At 35.9% G+C, this 12,335-nt stretch overlaps 1 pseudogene across 1 annotated transcript in view; it reads right to left on the bottom strand.

The window, feature by feature from the left end:
• The window catches only part of LOC143223118 (uncharacterized), a 105,408-nt pseudogene that overhangs the window by 64,026 nt on the left and 29,047 nt on the right, over positions 1–12,335 (bottom strand). The window contains exons 6-9 of the transcript XR_013012671.1: positions 11,633–11,686; positions 11,116–11,174; positions 10,165–10,348; positions 2,939–2,983 (exon numbers count right to left, since the gene is read on the bottom strand). The product of XR_013012671.1 is annotated as an uncharacterized LOC143223118 (transcript). The remainder of the gene's footprint in view (positions 1–2,938; positions 2,984–10,164; positions 10,349–11,115; positions 11,175–11,632; positions 11,687–12,335) is intronic.

The following is a 12,335-nucleotide window of genomic DNA, read 5'->3' as shown; positions in this document are numbered from 1 at the left end:
ATAACGTTTGTGCTGGTAATTGAAGAAATGCTGGAGGTGTATTTAATCCAAGATTCCTTCTGGCTTTGCCGTCGAACTTGTCGAGCGTGTGCACAGACTTGCTGAAATGCAATGTGTTTTGAGAGTGAGGGGTATCTTCAAAATTTATCACATGCACACTTCCGAGTTTTCCGTGTTACAGAAAAGGCAAAATTCCACCAAGGGCAGGGATGCCATAGGGAACATGTCGAGGTTTTATGGATGCATCGAGTAGCAGCTTGTATAATACTGTTGGTTACTGCTGCTATACAATCATCTATGGATGATTTACATAAGATGGCAAGATCAAGTTCCAAGAGAGTAGTGAAAGATGGTCAGTTGGCCTGGACCAACATCCACTGAGGTACATGGGTCGGGTGGCACTGATCACGGCCAATCTCTTGTAAGATGATGGGAAAATGATTACTACCTCATGGATTAATGTCAACCTCCCATGAAGAGTGAGTGAGTAGTGAAGGGGAACAGACAGAAAGATCTATAGCTGTAAATGACTGACTAGGTGCATTAAAATGTGTGTAAGAGCCAGTATTGAATAGGGCCAGGTTGTGGTTCAGGAGCATATGCTCTATGGCGTGCCCTCTCATATCAATACGGGAGCCACCCCAGAAGGGATTGTGCCCATTGAAATCTCCCAAGATTAAAAAGGGGGTAGGCAGTTGCTCAATGAGGGTATCAAGGTCTGATTGATTATAAAGCATTTCAGGTGTAAGGTATAGAGAGCAAATAGTGATGGTACAACCCAAGCAGACATGAACGGCTACAGCCTCCAAGGGTGTGGTCAATGGAAAGGTACCAGGTGGGCACGTGCTGATCAACCAGCAATGCAACTCCCCCATCTCCCCATCTTACACGTAGCCTGTCATTCCGGTATAATGAGTAGTGGCAGATAGTAACTGTATTTGTAGGGTGTAGAAATGTTTCCTGCAAAGAAAGACATATGGAATGATAAAAGTCAATCAGATCTTTTATGTCAGTCACATTTGATTGGAAACCTCGACAGTTCCATTGGATTAGTGTGGCCATGTGTAATTATTTCAGAGGAAAAGATGGTAGAGAGTCCTTCTGCTAATGACTGCATTTTTTTTCTTTATTGGATGTGGGTCTTTCACCCTCTCAGGATCCTGCTCTCGCTCGAATGGTTGGGTTTGAATTTATCGGTACACATACTAATGATTGAAGGTGCGGATCAGTTGTTTAATTCTTGGGGTATCAAGAGGGGGAGATCCCATGGAATCATCTTGACTTAAAAAAAGTGAAGTTTGGCAATGACTGGAAGGTGTGGTCAGGACAGAGATGGAAGGAGACACTGATTCATAAACTGTGTTGATTTTGGAAAGTGTTTCATTAAGATTTGCTGGTGAAGATTGTGTAGGGGATGGGGTAAAGTCTGTTTGGACTCCCACTGTAGTAGTAGAATGGGTTACAGCAGCATAAGTTCTGGTCAGAATAGGTAATAATAATTTTCGAGCCTCTGTGTAAGTGAGATTGTTAACTGTCTTGACACATTGTACTTCTTTTTCTTCTACCCATTTAGGGCAAGAGGTAAAATAAGAAGGATGCAGACCATTACAGCTTATACAATGTGGTTTGAGTTGGCATTCAATGGCATTATGGTCTTTACCACCACAATGAGCACAGGTCAAGGAACCATGGCAAGATTGTTTTGAATGACCAAATCATTGACAATGGAATCATCGTACAGAATTAGGAATATAAGGTCACACCTTACAATTCAGATATCCTGCTTTTCTTGTGGTAGGAAGACGTGGTACAGTAAATGTTAGTATTAGAATATTTGTTGGTTCCAGAATTCCATCTTTTTGAGTAAAGATTTGGCTTACTGCTGTGACACCTTGGCTGGTGAGACTTGCAAGGATCTCCGATTCGGGGACAGTCCTCAAATCTCTTTCAACTATGACTCCTCTGGAAGTATTCAAAGTGGAATGAGGAGTAACTTCAATGGGTATGTCCCCAAGGCTTTTCATGTCAGGAGGAGTTTGGAATGCTGTAATGAAGATGTTTCCACTGATATGTCTCCCGAATGTAGCTTTTTTACCAATTTAGGGGAGCCAGCAAGTCCTTCTAAATAAATAATGGGGACATCTGCCCTAGAGGTTTGTCACTTGAGGAATGCAAAATTAAAAATCGCGAAACAGATTCAAGTGGTGAGTTAGGCTGTACAGATTCATCATTGTGTGGTTGTTTTCCAGTAGTCAGGTTTTTCTCGATGGTTTCAAGTTGTGTTATTTTGTTGTTGTTGTTTTAGGAGTATGCATAATAAATAGAAAATTTTTCAGTGCTCACAGACCCCACCCACCATGAAGCCCAACAAGGGGATGCACTACAGTGCCTTAAAGGCACTGCAGCAACGCCAGGGTTTCGTGATCACTATACCCAAACACCAATGTCAGACACAATGTCCACAACACACGTTGTGGATGTCCTATGTTAGTACCCAGTTGACCCTAGCCCAAATGAACTAGCCAACTGATCCTGGGGGGGCAACCCCAAGACTGTCCATTTATAGTAATTCAAGGCCAAAGTGGTGTGTTGGAGTTGGACCCCTCAACCACCAGGATTCTCTCCTCCCCTTCACGGGTTACCTTTACCATGCAAGGCAAACACGCAGGGGATGTTTAGATCCCAGAGAAGGTAAACTATAAGAACAGAACCTTCCCTTGGATGTCCCTTCACCACATACAGGAATCCACATCAAGGGGTGAGTAAAGAGATTTAAACCTTTTAGGTAACATAACCATTCAAGGCAGAAAATCAATACCCTCAACTAATACTCATTACTACTATTATGGTACAAAACTACATTAAAAGTACATATTTGACAAGTAAATTTTAAATGAAAGGTTCAGTGAAATATTAGCTACCATAAGTACTGACTTACTGTATCTAGGGCTTCAAATCTCTTCTTTGCCTGAAGAATACTGATCTGAAAGAACATTGTAACACTTCTTACCAAAATGTAACCAGCTTCAATAGCCAAATGAAATTGTAATTATATTATTAAGACAATATGTACACATGTATAGATACATATATGTATACAGATATATAAAAAAAACTTGAAAAAAAAATAGTTCCTGAAAATCTTACCTAATCAAATATAGCTTAATTGAATTATTGTAATTTTATGATGAAATACACCGTTATTGGCATTAAAAGGTACCAAATAATAATGACATACCCCTCTAAAAGTTGCATTTTATATTCAGAGGTGAAAAACTATAAACAGAAGTAGAACTGTACCTTTATAAAACAAATTATCTCTAAAAGAGTGTTTTCATTGAAAGTTTGGTATATCAGTGCTTGTAATACCATTATTCTTTTGCTCATGAGTGAAACAGAAAATTGCATTCCACAAATTTCTAAACTCATTGTAACACTGAAAAGTCTACTTTTTTCAAATATTTTTCCACAGAAAATTTCAATAGGAAGTTACATAAAGAAACTATAATCACAAATAACAAAGAAACTACAATGCAGACCTTCCAACTGAAAGTTGATAAAAAATAAAGCATTAGAGTTTAGTTGCTAAACTTTACAATTCAATGTAAAAATATAAAGAAAATTCCAAAAGTTAGTCCATAACGTCTTGCAGCATATATAGATATGGATCATCTGCTTAAAACCTATGGTGGTCAAGTTTAAGTGGATAAAATTTTCTATTGTTGTGCTAATGTTGCCCAAAACTGCAGTATGCAGTTTATCATGCTATGGGATTTGTTACCCACAAATGGAAAACATGTTAATATTAAGCCAATAGATAAGATTGGTTAGTTGCTATTTTATGGTGCAAAGCAACTAGGCTATCTGCACCTAACAACTGGTAAAAACAATAAAGTAAAATTATTAAAATTCATAAAAAGGAATCATGTTATACAAAGTATAATTTTTGAACTAAAAACTTAAATAGTGTTTAAAAGGCTAATGGCCCTTAAAAAATTGAAAACATTTATAAGGTGGACAGTGTCACCATTGCCAATGACACTGATCCAGCATCAGAGACAAAACACAGGTAAAATGGTGCTGTCATTTAGGGTTGTAATGGTAGCATGACAGTAAAATGTGGACTACTATGACCTGAATGTCACAGACCACACACTGGTGTATCAGTCCCCAATAAAAGAAAATGAGTTAAAAAACTGCACGCAATGCATAGTCTAGTCAGGACAACTTCTTTCTGATAATCACAGAAACAAATGGTCAAAGTCCAACAGAGGGATTTATCTTGAAAAGACTGTTTTCATGTTGCTCACTCTGAACAAGAGCACGATATATCTTTAGCATAGAACATTGATACATTCCCCAAGTGGTGAAAGAGAGGACATGGGGAATATTCAGTGCTCTTTTACATTTGATATGTAGCCACTTGATGTGTGGTACAAAAGCCAGGTTACAGTCAAAAATAAGCCCCAAGAAGTTTGCTCAGGGACCATGGGAAGTACAACATCACCAATACAGAGTTCTGGATCAGGGTGAATACCTAATTGGTGGCAAAAATGCATGCAAATGGTTTTAGAGAGAGAGAAGTTAAAACCATTTGCTGTGGTCCACTTCAGTGAATGATTGAGAGCAGTTTGTAACTGCCACTCAATAAACCTCACGTTCAATGGCTGACAGAAGACATGAAAGTCGTTAACATAGAGCCCGTTTGCAACAGTAAGAGGGAATTCTTCAGTGATGGCATTAATCATTACACTGAAAAGTGTGATACTCAAACTACAGCCCTTAGGGACTCCAAGTTCTGGTAAGAAAGAATGTGAAAGTTTTGAACCCACATGAACTTGAAATCACCTGCCCATTAAAAATGCTTTTAATAAAAATGAGCAAACTGCCATGTAACCCATATAAATGAAGGTCTCACAAAATGCTATATCTCCATATAGTATCACAAACCTTCTCAAGGTGAAAGAACATTGATACAAGATGTTGTCGTTTGAGAAAGGCTTCTCTGATTGACATTTCAAGTTGAATCAGATAGTCCATGGTGGAGCGCTATCATCAAAACCCACATTGAATGGGGGAGGAGGTTGCCTGATTCAAGGAACCAAACAAGACAAGCATTAACCATCCTCTCTAAAATCTTACAAAGACAGCTCATCACAGCAGTTAGATGGAAGTTTGAAGGAATCTTTGGATCATTTTCAGGCTTAGAGAAAGATAGGAAAATTGCCTGCCACCACACATCAGGAAAAACATTCTCCTGTCAGATATGGTTAAAAATAACCAGAAGAATAGTAATAGCAGCAGCATCTCATAGTGCATATCATAAGATCTGACTGAAGTACTGCCAGACCAATGAAGAGCCACTTTGACTTCTGCCAGTGTAAAGGGGAGATTCTAGTCATAGAAATGATCAGCCCAAATGGAAAAAGGTGATTGCTTTGCCTGAGTCTTGATGGCTAAGGTGGAGGATGAAGCAAAAATGCTAGATGCCCAGCAAAAGCTTTCATTGATAGCATCAGCTACTTCCTGACCATCAGAGAACAAGATCAAAAGGGGGATAGAATTACACAGCCCACTTTCCTAATCTTGTCCCATATGATTTTGGAACTGATGATAGAACAGATGCTGGTTTTAAATTTAATCCAAGATTCCTTCTGCCTTTAACGTCTTACCTGTCAAACATGTTCATGGACCTGCTGAAAAGCAATGAGGTTTTAAAGTGTAGGATACCTACAAATGATATCCCAGGCTCGTTTTTAAGCCTTCCATGCCATGTAGCAAGCAGGATTCCACCATGGACTAATATACTATGAAAAACATGTTGAGTTTTAGAAGTACATTGAGCAGCTGCCTGGTTAATAACAGTCAATCACTGCTGCCACACAGTCATCTATCAATGGCTTATAGAAGATGGCAGGATCAAGTTCTGCGAGAGTAGTGAAAGAGGGCCAGTTGGCTTGATCCAGCTTCCACTGGGGCACACAGGTTGGGTGGCATCAACCAAGGCCAGTCTCACTCAAAATTATAGGAAAATGATCATTGCCCCATGGGTTACTGTTAACACTCCTTGAAAAGTGGAAAAATAGAGAAGGAGAGCAGATTTAGAGATCAATAGCAGTAAAATACTGAGTAGGTGCATGAAAATAAGTAAAGGAAAAACAGTATTGAAGAAAAAGGTTGTAATCTGAGAGCATATGCTCTACAGAGCGACCCCTCCCATCAATATCGGCATCTCTCAAGAGGGGATTATGTCCATTAAAGCCCCCTAGGATTAAAAAAAAAGAAGGCAACTGTTTAATGAGAGCATCAAGGTCTGATTGTTCATAGGTCTCTTCAGGAGACAGGTGGATAGAACAAAAAGTGGTGTTACGTCCAAAGGAAACACAGATGGCTACAACCTCCAAGGGTGTGTCAAGTGGCAAAGACAGTGTAGGCACATGCTATTCAACCAGCAGTGCCATCCCTCCATGCACTCATTCATTACACAACCTGTTATTTCTGTACAAAGAAAACTGCCAAAAGGTGACTGTATCGATAGGTTTCAGAAAGGTTTCCTGTAAGGAAAGACATAAAGGATGGTAAAAATCAATCAATGCTTTGAAGGCATACAGATTAGAAGATAAACCTTGAAAGTTCCACTGTATCAAAGTGGCCATTTTTACTTAAGTATAAGTAAATCAGGTGGAGGGCCCTTCTGTTTTCTACAGTCTTTTTTTCTTTATTCAAGTGAGGTCTGTCAACCTCCACGAATCCTGCCTTGGGTCAACTGGGCAGTCCTCTGTGACTAAGGGCATGAAAAAATTATCATTCTGCATTACATGGCCATAGAAGAAGATGGACCCAAGAAGAAGGCCATACCTAGAACCAAAAGAAGCGTATCTGGGGGTCTACTGGAATGAATGGTAGGGACAGAGATAAGTGTTGACATTAATTCATCAACTTTGTTAACCATGGAGGTCGAAAGATATGGTTTTAGAATGATTATTTCAAAGGCAAGAGATATCCATCTGCACTCCCACTGTAGTAGTGAAACAAAGTGCAGCAGCATAGTCCAAGATGGAGTGGTGGGCAGTTACCTTCAAGTTTTGGGGCGAGAAAAGTTGTGAATCATTTTCAAACATTGTTCCTCTTTTTCTTCCACTCACCTAGAGCATGAATGAAAGTAAGATGAGTGAGAGCCACTACAATTAATGCAATTAGGGTCTATTTCACACTCATAAGCATGATGTCTCCAAGTGACCAAAGACCGAACTGCTGACACTAAAACATCTGAGGGGGTTCAGAATATGTGGCTGTACCTTGCAGTTAAATTAACCTGCTTTGATGGCAGCAGGTGGATATAGTGATGGTAATGTTGAAGTTAGGACACTGGTCAGCACCATAATTCCATCTTTGCAAGTGGAGATATACCTAACTGCAGAAACTCCTTGGGTGGAGAAACCAGCAAGGATCTCCGACTCCGGGATGTTCTTCAAATCCCTCTCAACAATAACTTCTCATGACAAATTCAAAGTAGTATAGGAAGTAACCTCAATAAGTATATCCTCAATGGCCTTCAAATGCAAGAGATGTTCACTGTGCTTAGGAGTGGATGTTTCCACCAATATGTCACCAGAACAAAGCTTTTTGACTGACTTAAGAGAGCCACCAAGTCCCTCTAGACCCTTCTGAATGAAAAATGGAAACATCTACCTTCAATATTTGTCTGAAAAAAAATGCTGAATAAGAAAATGAGGTACAACAGGTGTTACAAATGTTGAAGATTGCTGCTCAAAATCTTCAAGATGTAGTTGTTTACCTATGGACTGTTTTTTCACTATTTTATTTAAGTTTTTATTTGGAGGATCCATGATTAAAAAAAGGAATATTTCGGTGCCAACTGACCCCACCCACCATGAAGACTATGATGGGAGGCTCTACAGTGCCAAACAAGGACACTGCAGCAACTCCAGGGTTTCATAAGCACTATACCCAAATACCAGCATCAGATACAATGTCCACAACACCTGTTGAGAACATCCAACACTAGTACTTGGTTGACCTCAGCCCAAGCGGACCAGCCAATTAGCCTGTCTACAGGAATTCAAGGCCAAGGTGGTGTGTTAGGACTGAACCCCTCAACAACCAGGATCCTCTCCTCACCTTCACATTTTGCCATGCATGGCAAACACACTGGTGGATGTGTAAATCCCAGAGGAGGTAAACTGAAAGAACAGGACTTTCTCTGGGAGGTCCCCCTCACCACATACAGAAATCCTCACTGAGGGGCAAATACATAAAGATATGGGTACAAACCTAATGACCAATGTATCAACACCATATCAAAAAAAGTGTTGTACATTTAAAAATATTACTAAGTAAATGACTTTATCAACAGGTAGCATGACTTTTACTACATGTAAAATCTAATACACACAAAGTATCCTATAAATTACCAATATTTTATCTTAGAGAGAAACATCTGAAAAAATGCTAATAACACACCCATTCTACCGAGGTGCTACTTACCTATCTACAAGACAAAGACTGAATAATTTTGTGAATAGTTTAACTTGTCACATTAATGTGTGTTAAAAAAATTTAATTATTAGTAAAACTGCCAAGCTAATTGGCCATGTTAAGTAACAATTTTGTGGGGTTAAAAACTAAAGAATATTACAAATATTTCTGGATACTTTTCAGTGAAGTAGGGCTTCTACTAAGTGGTTTTATCTTAGAATCGATTGAAATATGGGAAGCAATTATTACACAAAACATTTTCATATAACATGTACCCATAAAACCTTGAGTAAGGTTATAATTCACAGTGAAGTAAAACAGCTACAACATATATCCTAAATGGAAAAAGAAAGAACTAGACTTCATAATTATCAACTTTTTACTATCTTTAAAGTGATATGCTTAAAAAAAAAAAGACCTTTTGCACAGAGTTAAATCAATATTTTTCTCACAGGTACCATACAAGAGCTGCTCTATAATAGATTGCTTGCAGGAATAGTTGTGTTTGGTTGGATTTCACAAACTTATTGTGGCATATTTTGAGGTATCTACCTACCACAGTAATATTTTACTGTATATGACACTCCTATGAATTTTCTCAACAAAAAAATAGTAATTAACTCATTGAAATAAATTTTTAATGATTTACAAACAGCAAAACAAGCTCCTTGAGTGACAACGCCCCACTTTAGGAAACTTTGATTACCATGGTATTTGAATTTCCTTTTTATCCTTAATTTCAAACTCAATATTGCAACAAACGTTGAAAAATCACTTTTTAGCCAAAACTTATCAGAACTAGTTTTGAAATTCATAATTCTTCTAGATTCCTTTGTTAAAAGCTTAATATTTAAAACAGTGAAATAAAAAAAAGGTTAATCAGTGATGTCGAGAAAACCCACTTGTAGAGAAATATATATGTAAAAAAAAAAAAAAGGTTAGTTTAGAACAAGTTTTACAGTTAAAATTATTCTGAGATGCCATAGTTTCATTACTTCTGATAATTTCTGTAAAGACAGATTTAAAATACTAAAAAAATATAAGAATACAAGTTGCATTATAAGATTTAAATCTTAATTCCACTGAAATGTGTTTGATGGGCTGCAAGAGTTAGATACTTCTACTGTGTGTGAGCAAATGTTTTTTTCATTATCAATTTAGTTATGTCCATTTGATAGTTTTATATGAAAGATTTAACCAGAAAATAGCTGGAAGAAAAATGAAAAACCTTGCTTCATGCCCTGCAGCAGGGAAAGTTATTACTGTTACAAGTGTGGTGGCTTAGAATACGGATTTACTAACTGTAAAGGCAATTATTCTATTTAAGATAGTTTTTCTTATAATTAATAACTTGTTATTATAATAATAATGTTAATAGGCTTGTTATTGCAAATAACTAATTATAAATTATCTTCCTATCATTCTTGATCACTTCTTATTTTACTTCTTGGGCTTTTAGAGGATATCCCACCCACCCCTAATCTATTCCTCAACACAAACCAAACACATTGAGATTTAACCAACAGTACAAAGCATGCACTGTAGAAAGTAAGACCAGTGGTACATCAATAAGTAGTAAGTGGATGCAAAGTACTACTTTCAGCAATAAACTGTTAATTACACAACACAATACTGCAAAGTCAAGTGTCATAATTTGTTCCTCACTTGGGCAGTGTAATCAAGTGCAGCATGCTGAAAACAAGAACGAATAGTTTTCAACAGATTACCAACTTCTTCAATCTCATGAGGTCTAGTTTTAGGAACTTGTGAGTGGCGAAATAATGCATTGTCGTATTCATCACTTGTCTTCTCAAAAGTTCGTTTGCAATCTTTTATATGCTGGATATCACTAGAAAAAATACAACTTATATTAGGATTGGGTTAAAAACAAAGAAACATTCAGTAATCCTAGTACTTTTTAAGTTTAATAAAATAACAAATACAAAAATTGTGAACATGTATCAAATGTAACCAAATTAAACAAAATTGTATTCACAACAATCAAATATCTTGCTACCTTCATTAACAACAGTTCTTTATCAAGTAACTGTAAACATACAAAGAACATAATACATTGGTTAAAACAGTCCTGAACAATTAATTATAAACAGTTATATAGCATACTACCAATGCATTATGTTCTATATATGTTTATAGTTGTTTTATAAAGAACTGTTGTTGACATTGGTATAGAGCAATATTTGCTCTATTACCTAGGTTAACAACAGTTCTCTACAAACTAACTGCAAACAATTAAATAGCATACTGCCTATGTCAACAATGTGTTCTTTACAAATTAACAGCAAACAACTAATAAACATACTACCTAAATTATCACCAGATCTATATAAATTAACTGTAAGTATCTAACAAGCACAGAACTTAGGTTAACAACATTTTTTATCTCACTAACCAAAAAAAACTAAATATATTACAAAGGTTCTCAAACTTCAGAAGGACATCTTTTATAAAACATCTAGATTAATATTGTTATTTACAGAATCCACTCTTGCAAACACTTATTTTTGTTGCTAATATACAGAAATAAGTTTATAATATTTCTAGATTTTGCATTCATATAAATTGTATTATATTTTTAAAAACCTATACACTTACTTTTTTATAAAATCACTCAAGTTCTTAACAGTGGATTGCTGTGCCTCATCGACCAAAATCTTGAAATATTTACAAACAAAGACTCTTAGTAATAAAAACGTTTATTATTATTTATTCTTTATTAATTTAGTTGATTACAAAAAGACTACTAGTAGTCTATATTCTAGTTGAGTTCATCTGTGTTGATGTATAAACAATAATCAACAAAATAATTACTTGTATCCATGAACCTATGCTAAATACTATCTAAAATATTTAAGAAAAGAATTTATTTCTTGCAATTGCTTCTTCTTAAAACAAAGTTTTTTTCTCAGTACACATCAAAGTGTTTACATCACAGTGTTTAACATTTAATAGCATAAACTTTATTTCAACAACTAAAATTATTAAGCTTCATCATATGTTAACACTGTATAAATCTATGTTTATTCATTCTAACATCAAAATGTTATAAATTTGAGTTTAAAAACGTATTTATTGTTACATAAAAAAGTTATAAATATGATACTGCTCTTACCGACTGATATCTGCTAATCTCCGTCAAAACACTGATTAATTTGCTGAGAGGATCCTGAAAATAAACAAAAAACCCTGTCACATATTTAATTCCTAAGCGAGTTTTATAAACAGTGAATATTATAAGGGGCTAGCATATTGCTATAAATATACTTTTATCTCATAACTTTGCATTAAAATCATAGCAAAAACTTAGCTGTGTGGATAGCATTAACACATTTATTTCACAATCCAGCACAACAACAAAGAAAATAACTGGCTTCCATTCTTACATTCCTAATGCATTTTATTAAACTCAAAATTTGACATTACATCTCTACCATAATAAAAATATTTATTTCATTATCCAGCACAACAATCAATGCAAATCTGGCTCTTTACAACATTACCTGAATATATAAACAAATACATAGGTTTCTCCACAGTCAACATTTCCAACACTTCTTAAAAATAATCCTAACAGATTAAATACTGACATTATTTTACTTAAATTATTTTGTTTTGACAAAGAGCTGTGTCAAATGTTAAGATATTGACACCTAACACATATGTTTGCATTTGTTATCTATGAACATATTAGAATGAGTTAAATATTTAAACCATCCAAATATTTTTGTGACACGTGCTTAAAAACATATCAACTCAAAATATTCTTAAAAACAAAACAGTCAATAGCATAGGTTCCTATTTTCCTTTTTTTAATT

This window comes from Tachypleus tridentatus, chromosome 8, assembly GCF_004210375.1.
Source record: "Tachypleus tridentatus isolate NWPU-2018 chromosome 8, ASM421037v1, whole genome shotgun sequence".
Taxonomy (NCBI): Eukaryota; Metazoa; Arthropoda; class Merostomata; order Xiphosura; family Limulidae; genus Tachypleus; species Tachypleus tridentatus.
This window is presented reverse-complemented; position numbering and strand designations above follow the sequence as displayed.